Genomic DNA, 15,781 nt, shown 5'->3' with positions numbered 1-15,781 from the left:
AAGCAGATGCCCAACCAGGCGTCCCCCCAACAACGACATCTTATCAGTTGGCAGAGTCAGCCCTGACTGGGGAAAACCCAGAGGAAGGATGTGGAAGGTGAGAAGGGAAGGGCTTTGGTGCAGAGTAGGCATCACCAATGGGGCCAGTCTTTCTGGGGATGCTGCTGCCAGTCCCCCGGCTGACTGACTGACTGATCGATCGATTGGGCAGGTCCTGACAGAGGTGAAGCCTTCAAAGGCTCCGTGAAACTTGTCGACGCTACCAACCAGGTGCTCCATTTTTACTGCAAGAGGCCTTTCCTCTTCCACGTGTATATAGAAACACAGACACCGCCCCCCCCCCCCCCCCCCCCCCACCTAGGGTGGTCATTCCTAGCGTTCATGGAGATTTCCAGTTCTTTTTTCAGGACCATGGGAAAGTTTCATTTCCTGGCCTCTTGAAGAAAGGCTTGGCCATGTGACTTGGTGAATAAGCTGTGTGGTCTGAGCAGTGAGAAATCAACTTGGTTGTGTTAAGCCACTGAGATGTGGGGGTGTTACCATAGCATCACCTAACCGAAACTGACCAATGCATCCTAACTCCTTTTCTGGAACAAAACAGAATACAAGCAAACTAGCCAACAGGCAGGCAGGCAGATTGTTTCCTTTGAGACCATGAGCCCTGAGAATCTAGACTTTATTCTTTTTTTTTTTAAGTTTTTATTTATTTATTTGACATAGAGACAGCCAGCGAGAGAGGGAACACAAGCAGGCGGAGTGGGAGAGGAAGAAGCAGGCTCCCAGCAGAGGAGCCTGATGCGGGGCTCGATCCCAGAACGCCGGGATCACGCCCTGAGCTGAAGCAGATGCTTAACGACTGCGCCACCCAGGCGCCCCTAGACTTTATTCTTGAACAGTGAATGGCAGGTCAAGCTGTCCTCAAATCGAGGCTGGCACTCCATCCATGCGGACGGAGCAGACCACGGTGCGAGGCCAAGGTCCCAGCCCTTCCGTTAGGACTGGCCCATTCATTGTGCACACCTGCACCGCAGCCCTGGGAGCGGCAGACTGGAGACAACTCTCCGAGCCTTTGGGCCATTCCACACCACTCCGAGGCGATCCTGCTCCTCCCTGTGGAAGCCCTCCCTGCCTCCAGCCCCAGCTGTCCGGCCTCTTCCCCAGCCTGTAAGGTCCTCTGTCTCATATTCCCAAGTGGATGGTCGAGGGTGGTCACAGCCTTCACGAGCACTGCCGTCTGCACCAGCAGGGGTTAAGGGGAGAGGGTGGGCGGAAGTGGGGTAATATGCACACACTTCATAGGACTCGAATGGAAAAAAAGTAACTTGTGTTTTTGACTCCCTGCTCTGAGCCCCATTTCTGTTTTTCTAAAGATTTGATTTATTTATTTGACAGAAAGCGAGCAGCAGAGGAAGAGGGAGAAGCAGACTCCCTGCTGAGCAGGGAGCCAGATGCAGGACTCGATCCCAGGACCTGAGCCCAAGGCAGACGATTCACCAGCTGAGCCCCCCGGGTGCCCCTGAGCCCTGTTTGTACTGATGGCGAACTTGCTCTGTAATGACGACGATCTCTCTGGATTTATCTTAGTCTCTTCTGTGTCTTCCATCTTTCAAATTTCCTTCCTCTCCCCCTGCCTCATCCTGCGTCATCCCTGTTCCTGCTTCTCTGCCAGCAGAAGCCTGAGTGTTTGGGTCCCACCCTTGCAGAGGGAGCCCCTTGCCCAGGTTCAAGGATCAATCCCGACTTGTCTAAGCCAATCCCAGCAGAGCCATCTCCCTGCCTGGCCGGGGCTGTGCATGGGACACAAATTCTGACCTAGAGTTAGAGGGGCGGATATCTACCGGCCTTGTGACATGCTGGAACAAAGAAACACAGGCAAAGAAATGGAATTTGTTATCCAAACCTTCCCTGAAAGAAAAATCCAGGCCTGGACAGTGTCTCATAGGAACCCAGAGAATAGAGGAGAAGGGGGAACACCGACCATTCAGTTCCGTTTCCGAGGCCAGCGTAACCCAGGACAGACAGAAACTGACGATTCCAGAAGAAAGTTAGAGACTGCTAGGCCAGGTGTATATGGACTTAAACATCCTTGTCAAGTATTATCAGCAAATCAAACCGAACGTCCTATGAACAGATAACACATCGTGACAAAGCAGGATTCAATCCAGGAATGCAAGGTTGTTTTAATATTTGAAAATCTGCCAATGCGTGCTTTTCTGGCTCTGCTTCCCTGCGGATTGAATCCTTACATGTGTTTCACAGTGCAGTACTTTTTGGACGTTAGGAAATTATATGACACCCCCAGCAGGCTCTGAGGCAGCCCTTCGTAATCAAATGCATTAGTTAATGCTTCTGCAACAGAGGATAAAAATATTCTCACCCGGGAAGATGAGTCAAGACTGCAGATAGCCTCGGGACGCCCGGTTGGCCCGGATGGTTTAGTGTCTGCCTTCTGCTCGGGTAATGATCTCAGAGTGCTAGGATCGAGCCCCGCATCGGGCTCCCTGCTCGGCAGGGAGTCTGCTTCTCCCTCTCCCCCTGCTTGTGCTCTCCTGCTCTCTCTGCCAAATAAATAAATAAAAATCTTTTTTTTAAAAAAAGATCGCAGATAGCCTCATATTAGCTCAGGTTAAAGTCCTGCTGCCGAATGAATTGGCGTTAGACTTAACAAAGCCGAAACATCTTTCTGGTTTTCAAGACTTTGTAAAGTTGGGGTTGAAGATCAGAGATTTTGGATATGAACTGCTCTTTAATTTTAGCCAACCCTTCTGCTGCTCTAATTTGCATTTCTCTGACTACTTGCATTTATGTGTCTTGTTTTCTTACTGGTCTGTTAAAAACTTGTGTGTTAGGGTTTTTGACTCTTTCTTTCACAGTTTTTTTTTTTGTTTTTTGTTTTTTAAGGAGCCTAATGTGGGGCTTGAACTCACCACCCTGAGATCAAGACCTGTGCTAATGGGGCGCCTGGGTGGCTCAGCCATTAAGCATCTGCCTTCAGCTCAGGTCATGATCTCAGGGTCCGGGATTGAGCCCCGCACCAGTTCTCTGCTCACGGGGAGCCTGCTTCTCCCTCTCCCTCTGCCTGCCATCCACCCCCTTAGTTAGAGCTCATCATGATAGGTATATCTTAATCTTTATCTAATTTCTTTATCTAATGCCCTCTGGTAACCACCATTTTGTTTTCTGTATTTAAGAATCTTTCTTTTTGGGGCGCCTGGGTGGCTCAGTCGTTAAGCGTCTGCCTTCAGCGCAGGTCATGATCTCAGGGTCTTAAGACCGAGCCTCACATGGAGCCCTGCATGGAACCCTACTTGAGCCCCACATTGGGCTCCCTCGGGGCTTAGCGGGGAGCCTGCTTCTCCCTCTCCTCCTGGTCATGTGCTCTCTCTCTCTCTCAGATAAATAAATAAAATCTTTAAAAAAAAAAGAATCTTTTTTGTTCGTCTCCTTTTTTCTTTGTTTCTTCATTTGTTTCTTAAATTCCATGTATGAGTGAAATCATATGGTGTTTGTCTTCCTCCGTCTGGTTTATTTCACTTCGCATTATGCCCTTTAGGTCCATCCACGTTGTCACAAGTGGCTAGGTTTCATCGTTTCGTTTAGCTGAGTAATATTCCATTATATAGATATATATGTATATATCAGATAGGTAGATCGATCTATCTATCATCTATCATCTATCTATCATCTATCTAATCTATCATCTATCTAATCTATCATCTATCTATCATCTATCTTATCTATCTATCCATCGATCACTCTTCTCTATCCATTTATCTATTGACGGACGGTTGGGTTGCTTCCGTATCTTGGCTATTGCCAAGTAAACCTACAACAAGCATAAAGGTGCACATATCTTACTGAATTAGTGTTTTGTTTTCTTTAGAATAATACCAAGTAGTGGACTTACTGGGTCATATGGCACTTCTATTTTTAACCTTTTCTGGAACCTCCATACTGTTTTCCAGAGTGGCTGCACCAGTTTGCATTCCCACCAACAGTGCACGAGGGTTCCTTTTTCTCCACATCCTCACCAACACTTATTTCTTGTCTTTTTACTCTGATGGGGGTGTGGTGATAGCTCCCTGTGGTTTTGACTTGCATTTCCCTGTTGATGAATGATGTTGAGTTCTTTTCATGTGTCTGTTGGCCATTTATATGTCCTCTTTGTCGAAAAATATGAATTCAGGTCCTCGGTCCATTTTTAAATTGGATTATTATTATTACTGGTGTTGGGTTGTATGAGTTCTTTATAAATTTTGGATATTAACCCTTTATTGGATATATCATTTGCAAATATCTTCTTCCATTCTGTAGATTGCCTTGTCATTTTGTTGATGGTTTCTCTCACTGTGCAGAAGGTTTTTTTTAAAGATCTTTATTTATTGGGGCGCCTGGGTGGCTCAGTCGTTAAGTGTCTGCCTTTGGCTCAGGTCATGATCCCATCGAGCCCCGTGTCAGGCTCCCTGCTCCGCCGGGAGCCTGCTTCTTCCTCTCCCACTCCTCCTGCTTGTATTCCCTCTCTCGCTGGCTGTCTCTCTCTCTGTTAAATAAATACAATCTTTAAAAAAAAAAAGATCTTTATTTATTTAAGATTGTATTTATTTATTTATTTTAAAAAAAAACTAAATGCTACACCCCAAAATAAAAATACACCCGACATGGGGCTTGTTCTCACAACCTGCAGGTGAAGAGTGGCAGGTACCACCAATGAGCCAGGCAGGCACCCCTGCAAAAGCTTTTTATTTGGGTGTAGTTCCAATAATTTCATTTTGCTTTTGTTTCCCGTGCCTGAGGAGACATATCTAGAAAAATGTTTCTCTGGCCGATGTCAAAGAAATTATCCCCTATGTTTTCTTGTAGGAATTTTATGGTTTCAGGTCTCAATTGCATATTAGGGCTGTTGACTCTTTGTCTTTCACATATTTTATAAATATTTTTTCGGCTTATCGTTTGCTTTATATATTTTCTTATATCCTTTTCTCAGAATGTTTATTTTTTTATTTTTTTAAAGATTATATTTATTTATTTGACAGAGAGAGCCAGCGAGAGAGGGAACACAAGCAGGGGGAGTGGGAGAGGAAGAAGCAGGCTCCCAGTGAAGGAGGGAGCCCGATGCGGGGCTTGATCCCAGAACCCTGGGATCCGGCCCTGGGCCGAAGGCAGATGCTTAACGACTGAGCCACCCAGGCACCCCACTTTTCTCGGAATGTTTAAAATTTGTGTGCAGTCAAATATATCTTTTCCTTTTGGCTTTCCGGTTTCCAGACTTACTTAGCAGGCTTTTTTCCACTCCAAAGTTGGGTAAGTATTATTCTTTTTTTCTTCTAATACGTTCTTTTTTATTTAAATATTTATTATGAAATCTTTAGTGCATCAGAAAAGTATTTTGGTGTTTTGCGTTATTTTAAAGATTTTTATTTATGTATTTATTTTAGAGAGAGCACGAGCAGGGGGAGGAGGGGAGGGGGAGAGAGAATCTTAAGCAGACTCTGTGCTTGGCAGGGCTCGACTTGGAGCTTGGTCTAACGACGCCGGATGCTTAACTGACTGAGCCACCCAGGCGCCCTGGGTATTTTGTGTTATTTTAGAACATGATTTCTCAACCACAGGCCTATTGATACTGGGGGCCAGATAATTCTTCGTTGTGGGGGCTATCTTGTGCATTGTAAGATGTCTAGTAGCATTATCTCTGCCTCTACACACTAGAGGCCAATAACACCAACCCCAGTTATGACAAGCAAAATGTCACCAGATATTGCCAAATGTCCAGCTGGAGCAGAATCCCCCTAGTTGAGAACCACTGGTTTGGAGTCCAGCTTTTGGGTTTTTTGTCCTCATAAACATGGCTCATAATGTCAGTACCACCCATCAAATTAATCATCGGGGCACCTGGGTAGCATAGTAGGTTAAGCATCTGAGTCTCGGTTTCAGCTCAGGTCATGATCTTGGGGTCGTGAGATCAAGTCCTGCATCCGACTCCAAGCTCAGTGGGGAGTCTGCTTGAGTTTCTCTCTCCCTCTCCCCCTGCCCCTCCCACTTGTGCTCTCTCTCTAAAATAAATCTTCAAAAGGAACGAATGACCCTTTTTTTTTCACTCCACAGATATGCCGTCTTAGCCATATATTAACTTCCCATATATCTCTGTGAGCTATTTCTGAATTCTTCTTGTCTATCTTGTGGTCTGTTCCACTCTACCACCATTCTTCTGTCCCGAAAATTCTGGGATCTACTCAGGCATTTGTTCTTCCAATTAAACTTTAAATTGAACTTTATTTATTTATTTTTTAAAGATTTTTATTTATTTATTTGAGATAGAGACAAGATAGAGACAGCCAGCGAGAGGGAACACAAGCAGGGGGAGTGGGAGAGGAAGAAGCAGGCTCCTAGCGGAGGAGCCTGATGTGGGGCTCGATCACAGAACGCCGGGATCACGCCCTGAGCCGAAGGCAGAGGCTTAAGGACTGCGCCACCCAGGCGCCCCCTTAAATTGAACTTTAAAATCATTTAAACCAGCTTTAGCGGTGCCTGGCTGGCTTGATTGGTACAGCATGCAACTCTTGGTCTCAGGGTTGTGAGTTTGAGCCCCACACTGGGTGCAGAGATGACTTTAAAAAAAAAATCATTTAAGCCAGTTCTAATAACATTGTCTGGCTAGACCTTCCAACACAATCCTGAAGAGGAGTGGTTACCCCTGTCTTGGTCCAGATTTCAGTAGAAACAACCTGGATAAATCCAGTTAGCTTGCTTTATGATTTTGGGTTCTGGTAAATAGTCTTTACCATATTTAGGTATAGTCTTCTATTCCTTTTTAGCTTAACACTTTATTAAGAATAGATTAAGGACTCTATCAAGTGCCTTCCTTCCTTCCTTCCTTCCTTCCTTCCTTCCTTCCTTCCTTCCTTCCTATCAAGTGCCTTTCTGCGTATCCATGGATATATGCACAAGATTTTTTCTCCTTGATTTACAAGAAAATGAATTACCCTTTTTATTTCCTGGATTACCACCTGGTATTGTTTTCCTGTTACTGCTATAACCACAAGCAGTAAAATTACCACAAACGTAGTGGCTCAAACCAACGCACATTTATTATCTTGTGTTCAAAGGAGAGTGGGTGGGTGTTGCGTGTGCCCTCCCTACTCCCCTCTGTGCCCCGCTCTGCTTTCCACCCCTTCTGCTCGACCTAACCTGCTCTTGCTAAAGACGCCAGTGACTTCCGTGTCGCCAAATTCCAGGGTCTCTGCTCTACCTTCTGAGTCCTCTCACTAGAATTTGATGCTGTGGGCCACACTCTCCCACCTAAAACCCCGTGCTTCCCAGGCTTTGCCCCTCTCTCTGGCCTCTCATTTTCAGCCTCCTTTACGATCTTCCTCCCTTCTTGCCTTCCCTCCTTTTTCTCTCTTCTTTTCCTTTCATTGACGCAACCTTCCAATCTTTAGCTTGTGCAATGCCCGATGTTGGAATGGAATACCATTCTCAAGGGTAAGTCCCTTTATTCATCCCTAAGGTTTTAAATATCCTCTATGTCCAGTGACGTCCAGATTTTTATTTTTTTTTAAAGGTTAATATCTTTTTTTTTTTTTAGATTTTTTAATTTATTTATTCGACAGAGATAGAGACAGCCAGCGAGAGAGGGAACACAAGCAGGGGGAGTGGGAGAGGAAGAAGCGGGCTCACAGCGGAGGAGCCTGATGTGGGGCTCGATCCCAGGACCCCGGGATCACGCCCTGAGCCGAAGGCAGACGCTTAACCGCTGTGCCACCCAGGTGCCCCTGAATATCCTCTATGTCCAGTGATATCCAGATTTTTATATCCCGCCTAGACTACTCTTGTTGGCTTTAAACTTATAAAACTCCAGCTCTCATATGACTTCTCCACTTGGATATCTTGGAGGCATCTCAAATTGAACATGTCCCAAATGGAGATACTGACAAGTCCCCTCCTTTCTGCCTGCCTCCAGCCCTCCCCACCTCAGCGAATGGCACCTTCATCCACTCCCAGGCATTGGCCTTCACCTGTCCTTCTCCCTCTTCTCCTTCATCCTTCTCTCATCCAACACTTACTTGTTGATGCCTATTAATGTGCCAGGCACTCTGTCCCAGTGCTAGTGATGGAACCAACATTTTAGTGTGGGGAACAGTCCAAAAACGTCATCACATAAATAAGCAAGATGATCACAGGGTGTAGAAAAGGTATGAATGATTCAAAGAGAGGAATTTGATGGAGAGGGACCCAAAGAAGGAGCTGGTGATGCCAGCAGCTAGGGGAGAGTACTCTGGGCAGAGGAATCCCCATTTGCAAAGGCCTGAGATGGAAAAGAGCAGAAAAGAGGTCAGTGCGGCTGGAGCTTAGGGAAGTGGGTGAAGAGGTCAGGAAAAGATGAGAGGTACGCCGAGTCCCATCATAGTAAAAAAATGACTTAACTTGAAGTGCAGTGATAGCCCCCAAAGGATTCAAAGCAGGAGAGTTTTGTGATCTGATTTGCAGTTTTGAAAGATCACTCTGGACTGATAATGGGTAAGGGGTTTCTTTTTGTGGGTGAGGACAATGTTCTAAATATAGAATGTGGTGATGGGGGCAGAACTCTGTGACTATACTAAAAAACTGTATATGAATTATATCTCAGTAAAGCCGTTAGCAGGGGGAAAAATCACTCTGTGTTGAGAGTGACTGGGCAAAGGACAAGAGGATAGCCCAGGAGATCAACTGCACTCATCAGATGACAGAGGGATGACGGAGACTGGGCCAGAGGGTGCCTGCCTGTGGGTTCAAGGCAGGATGTGGTGAATGTCGGTCGGGTGGGGTGGGGGAGGAAAGAGGATTCCTTTATCAAGGTATTGGCAGCCCAGCAGCAAGACAAATCTTTGAGGACATAAATTGGATCACGCCACTGAGCAGCATGAGCCTTGAACCACGTCTGGCCTCAGGCCTCCCAGCCTCAAAGCTGGGCTGCCTCTGCCCAGTCACTCTGCCCTTCAGCAGGCCCTATCACCTGTCAAATCCCAATTTAAGTGCCACTTTCTCAGCAGCTTTCCCCAACCCCAAATTACATTCAGGGCTCTTGCTGTCCTGCACAGCACGTGGCAGAATCTATGGTCATGGACCGAATTCAGACTTACTGGGTTTTTTGTTCACCTCCCCCACTCAACCACAAGCTCCTCCAGGGCAGGGATCTTTTGCCCTGTGATTATGCCTCCAGTGCTCAGCCTGGAGCTTGGTGTATGGAATGCACTGGAACATTTTTTTGGGTGAATGAGTGTATGAAATGAATGCATATGTGAGAAGCTAGTGAGCAATGGGTCAAAGAACCTTCTGAAAAGAGAATGAAATTACAAAGACTCAAAACGGTAAGGGACTGGGGGCGCCTGGCTGGCTCAGTTGGTTAAGCATCTGCCTTCAGTTCAGGTCATAATCCCAGTGTCCTGGGATCGCGCCCCGTGTCGGGCTCCCTGCTCAGCGGGGAGTCTGCTTCTCCTTGTACCCCTCCCTCCTCCTCATGCTGTCTCTCTCTTCGCTCTCTCTTAAATAAATAAAATCTTCTTTAAAAAATGTAAGAAATGATCTACAGAATGAGAGAAAATATTTGCAAATCATATATCTGGTAAGGGATTAGTATCCACAATGTATAAAGAACCCCTGAAACTTACTGACAACACGACAACAAACAACCAAATTAAAAATAGGCAAGGAACTTAAATAGACATTTCTCCAAAGGAGACAGACCCATGGCCAATAAGCACATGAAAAGGTGCTCAATACCACTATTCGTTAGGGAAATGCAAATGGAAACCACCGTGAGATACCACCACACGCTCCCTAAGACAGCTGCTGCAAAAACACAAAATCAAACACAAAACCCAGAAAATAACTGGTGTGGTTGAGGATGTGGGGAGACTGGGAGCCTTGTGCGTTGCTGGTGGGAACGAGAAGTGGCTCAGCCTCTATGGAAAAGAGTGGTTCTTCGAAAAGGTAAACATAGAATTACACATGATCCAGCAATTCCACTCCTAGGTAGGTACCTAGAAGAATGGGAAGCTGAGAATGTAACTTTGTACCCCAAAGTTCAAAGCAGCATTATTCACAATAGCTAAGATCTGGAACCACTCATGGTTCACTCATGGATGTCCATGCGTAGATGTCCATTCATGGATGAATGAATTAACACGATGTAGTCTATGCATATAATAATATTATTCAGTTTGAAAAAGAAGGGAAACTCTGACATATGCTACTATGTGGATTGACCTTGAAAACATTGCTTTGGGTGAAATGAACCGTACACAAAAGACAAATACCCTACCATTCCATTTATATCATCAGGTACCTAGAATAGGCAAATTCCTAGAGCCGGTGGAATGGAGGTCACCAGGGACTCGGGAGGGAGAACGGGGGGTTAGTGCTTAAAGGGTAGCCTTTCAGCTTGAGAAGATGAAAACATTCTGGGATGAATGGTGGCGCTAGTTGCACAACGCTGTGAATGTGTTTAATCCCACTGAATTGTACACTTAAAAATGGTTAACATGGGCACTTTTTTGTTATGTATATTTTACCACATTAAAATTTTTTAAGATTATTTATTTCATTTTTAGGGGGGGCCAGGGAGTAGAGGGAGAGGGAAAAGCAGGCTCCTTGGGGAGACTTTACAGGGCTGGATCTCACAGCCTGAGATCAGGACCTGAGCCAGAACCAAGAGTTGGAAGCTCAACCCACTGAGCCATCCAGGCGCCCCCACAATACATTTTTAAATGGAAGCAACGCCATTAGCCATCAGTGCATTTTGAACACCTGGCTTTAAGGATTCAACCACCATGAGTGGCTGCGTTAAAGCCTTGGGGGACCACAGTCCAGACCTAGAATGTTTACAACTAACGGGAGTCGCATTTGGCCTTAAAGGAGATGCGCCGAGCGAACAGAAGGGGGCGTGTTAGGATCCCCTTTCCCGGTGGCCGTCTGCCGGGCACCTCTCTCCTCCCGGAGAGCCAGGCCCCTCCCCCGGGACGCTCCGCCTCCGCCTTTGTTTCTGCTGCCCCAAACATCCGAATTCAGAGCCGTTGGGGTGGGAGGAGCGCTCTCGTTGGACGCAGCCGCGACCCCGCAGCTGGAAGGGCAGAGCCTCGCCGCGTGGGGCGGGGGCGCACTTGGGAGCCTGGTCCCGGGCTCTAAGCGGCGGGCTCCCGTGGCTTTCAGTCCCCAGCTCCAAAATGGGGTCCCCGCCCCCGAGCGCGTTCGGGAGGCTCCCGGTGCGGAGGTGCTGGGAGGATGGGGAGAAACTCGCGTCCTCGCGTTCTGTCTTAGCACGCAGAGGGTCGTGAAGTTTTCTGTCTACAAAATAACAAGTGTTGGGCATCAAGACGACGGACGATACCGAGAAACAAAACAAAACAAGACAATTCACCCATGCTCGCACCATCTGAAGTCCCTGCGAGCATTTCGGGTTTTACCCTGTGTGTGTGGATGGACGCTCACATACACATTCTGTCCATGTGTGTCGTTATACGTATTTCAGAAAACTGAGCCATGCTATTGTTTCATGAATTTTCACTCAACGAATATTGTAAACAGCTTTTCAAAAATATACCCTTAAATCACCATTTTTATTATTTAAAAAATATTTTAAAGAATTATTTTGAGTGAGAGAGAGCTTGCGAGCAGGGGGGAGATGCAGACGCAGAGGGAGAGAATCTAAGCGGGCTTCCCGCTGAGCACCCAGCCCGATGGGGGGGCCTAGATCCCACAACCATGAGATCATGACCTGAGATCATGACCTGAGCAGAAAGCCACCGTCGGAGGCTTAACCTTGAGCCACTTTTTAAAATAACTATAGAGTATTCCATTACATAGATCAGTTTTTCTCAAAATGTTTTTTTCATGATTGCCACCCGAAGGAGACTCTTTGGACAGTTTTTCCCCTAATGCTTCCCCACACGAAACGTTAATAGCACTGATATCTTTTTAGGTGGCCCTAAACCATTGTAATAGTGAAAATTGTATTCGCGTCCCCCCACACTCGGGAAACAGGTTATATCACCCCAGGTGAGAATGCACGGTAAAGCTGTACCACTTTATTCAATACAATAGACATTGAAATTGTTTAGTAAAATTTCCTTATTTCATGCTGCAGTGAACATTCTTGTCATTTTTAAAAAATAAGCTTTTAAATACCTTGGTGGCTCAGTCGGTTAAGCATCTGCCTTGTTTCAGGTCATGATCCAAGGGTCCTGGGATTGAGTGCTGCATTGGGCTCCTTGCTCAGTGGGGAGTCTGCTTCTCCCTCTGCCTCTGCCCTACCCCCTGATTGGTGCTCTCCCCCCTGTGCTTCCGCCCTCCCCCCTGTGCAATCGTGCTCTGACAGATAAAGAAAATCTTAAAAAAAATAAATTAATAAAGCAAGCTCTATGCCCAACGTCAGGCTCAAACTCACCTCCCCAAGATCAAGGGTCCCATGCTCTACTGGCTGAACCTGCCACATTCCCCTCAAAAGGGACGTATATTTTTAAGACTTTGAATATATAATATATTGCTGATAGCCCTCTATGTAATGTAATTGATGTAATGTAAATTAAGAGACTGTACCAATTTACATTCCAAACGCAATGCAATGCCTGTGTAAGTCGCCTCCGTGCATTCTTTCCAGCTCTTTATTACTCTTTTTAACAGTCATTACTTTGAAAAATCAGTGGCAAAAGGTGTTGCACTGTTATTTTATTTAATTTGTACTTTTGTGGTCACAGTGTTTTAATGTAACATTAACATAGTTTTACATGGTCTATATACTACTTGTCAATGTTGTTTTCTGCTCTTTCCCCACGTACAATTATATCACAAACATTTCTTCACAATATCAAAAACATCTGTAAAAACGTAATTTTATTTTATTATTTTTTTAAAAGATTTTATTTGACAGAGAGAGCGAGCCCACAAGCAGGGGGAGGAGAGGGAGAAGCAGGCTCCCCGCTGAGCAGGGAGCCCAACGTGGGGCTCAATCCCAGGACCGGGGGATCATGACCTGAGCTGAAGGCAGACGCTTAACCGGCTGAGCCACCCAGGTAGCCATAAAAACATAATTTTAATGGCTCATCATGTGTCATCACAAAAATTAAAAAGTGGAATATATCAGTTTCCATCAAAACTAAGATGTCATTGATTTTAAGACACACCATTATTTTAGTATCATTGAGAAAATAAATGCTGCTAATTAAACTATAACATGCCACTGTTTTTTTAAAGACACATCCCTATTTTAGTGAGGTTAAACTGTGAAGAAATGTTATTTTAGAACTGATGAAAGAGATAGATGATGAATAAATACATCCTTTCTCTCTGCATGGGAAATGGCTTTCTAAATTTAAAGATAAAAGAAAGTACTTGGGGGTCAAAGCGGAGAGGAGGTCAGTGCTTTCATCGTGAACTTTTACGCAGTTTGTATGTTTGTTCCTTGTTAAGGTCAATAAAGATTACATAATTGTCGGGGCGCCTGGGTGGCTTGGTGGCTTCAGCGTCCAACTCTCGATTTTGGCTCAGATCACGATCTCAGGGTCGTGGGATCGATCCCTACGTTGGGCTCCTGGCTAAGCACAGAGTCTGCTTGGGATTCTCTCTCTCCCTCTTTCTGTGCCCCCCCCTCTAAATGAATAATAAAATCTTTGAAAAAAAGATGACATAACTGTCATATTAAAATTAGATGAAAGAAAGTAAAATAAAAAAGGTAAAAGATAGTATCCATGGTTTTGACTTCATCAAAATTAAAAACATCCTTGTTTCTATTTTATTTATTTATTTATTTATTTATTTATTTATTATTTATTTGACAGAGAGAGCGCAAGTTGGGGGCTCAGCAGGCAGAGGAAGAGGGAGAAGCAGACTCCCTGCTAAGCAGGGAGCCCCATGCGGGGCTCGATCCCAAGACCATGACCCAAGCTGAAGGCAGCCGATCCCAGGACCATGACCCAAGCTGAAGGCAGCCGCTCAACGGCCTGAGCCACCCGGGCGCCCCCTTTCTTTCTAAATTTAAATATTAAAACAGGGGCCCCTGAGTGGTGCAGTTGGTTGATTGACAGACTCTTGGTTTCAGCTCAGGTCGCGATCTCAGGATCATGAGTTTGAGCCTCACGTTGGCTCCGCTCAGCACAGAGTCTGCCTGAGATTCCCTCTCCCACTCTCTCTGCCCCTCTTGATCGTGCCCTATCTCTAGAACAAATCAGTCTTAAAAAAATAAATATTAAAACAAGAAGAAGGTAAGCAAACAGAAAGATATTTGGGACAGCTGTGGCCAGGGGTTAATAGCCTTAATAAAGTCCAAAAGATCACTAGAGAAAGACGTCAAACTGTTGATCTATGTAACAGGGAGTTGGCTATAAATATAAAATTTATTCTACCTCGCTAGTAATCAGACAGACGCAAATGGTTTCTCTCAGTATTACATTAGCAAAGATGAGTGGAAAGGAAATTTTCAGTGCCAGCAAAACAAGGGAGATGGAACCCTCACACACCACAGAGAGGCTTGTGAAGTGCTATAATCTTTATTAGTGGCCTTCGAAAGACTCAGATTCTTTTGTCGAATAATTTTACTTCTAGAAACTTATCCTCAGGAGATGATCTAGTCTTTCTATGACGATCAAACAATTACATTTATTTTTTTAAGGATTTTATTTTTGAGTAATTTCTACACTCAATGTGGTGGCTCAAACCCACAGCCCCAAGATCAAGACTCCCCTGCTCCACCAACCGAGCCAGCCAGGTGCCCCCCATTCTCATTATGGAAGAAAACCTCAGTAAACTATAGAAAAGAATTAGGAAAAATAAACATTGTAGCAGTGTGGCCATATTGTTAAAAGGTAAAAACATGATTTTTTAATGCAATACCAAGGGGATCAGGGTTTTCCCCTCATCTGATCATAAACCAGTGTTCCTTGGTCATTTAATAAGACCAGAACTCTCAAATGCTGTAGGCTATTAAGAAGACACCTCCGGATGTTAATTATACCTTAATTAAAACAAAAATTAGAAGAAGAAACCTCTGGGAGGTGTCTTTGTGATATCCCGAAGACGGCATTCGAGAGCAAAAAGCATGTTCTCCTTACTTTTGAATCACCCAGAGATAGACCTACTGTCTGGCAGATTTGGGAGTCCACATCTCCGTGACTCCAGCTAAAATGCCATTTCCTCTAGCTCTGTTTTCATCTGAGGGCAGGCAGCATTATTAACCGTGCCTGTTCCTTCTGTGTCCTTCTCCCTCCCAGCCGCTGAATTTTCCTTTACAAACAGCTTCTAGTGCTCCCTGTTGAAGACCTGCTACCGTCTTCCCCTTGCACTTCGAGTTAACACCCTTGCCAAGACCTAAATGGCCAGTCAAGAGCATTTCAAGATCGGGCCCTTCCCCACCTCTGGGATCCTATCTTGGATCACCGTCCCTATTTATTCCATCGATGTCTTTCTTTAGTTTTCTCAAACGTGTCGGAACTGTTTTCAGACTCCAGACTATGGCACTTCGGCAGGGACACGCTGCGCCCGCGTCTTTCCATGGCGGCATTCAGAGAGGCCTTCACTAACGGTCCCACACTACCTTATTGTTAATGTATTTACGGCCTGTGCCCATCAGGCCTGACCGGAGAGGACAGGCGGGTCGGTTTTCCGCACTGCTGGTGGGAATCACGAACCTCACTCGTCTTGTGCCATACGCACACACGGGGGACCCGGGGTCATTTTCCCAGTGTCTCCACCCGGGAAATGGACCTAACGGTACCCACTTCGCCTTGGCAGAATTGAGCGGGAACCTGCTCGGAAG

Source organism: Ursus maritimus, unplaced genomic scaffold, assembly GCF_017311325.1.
Source record: "Ursus maritimus isolate PB19 unplaced genomic scaffold, ASM1731132v1 scaffold_5, whole genome shotgun sequence".
In the NCBI taxonomy this organism is placed as follows: domain Eukaryota; kingdom Metazoa; phylum Chordata; class Mammalia; order Carnivora; family Ursidae; genus Ursus; species Ursus maritimus.
Note: the sequence above shows the minus strand (reverse complement) of the source record.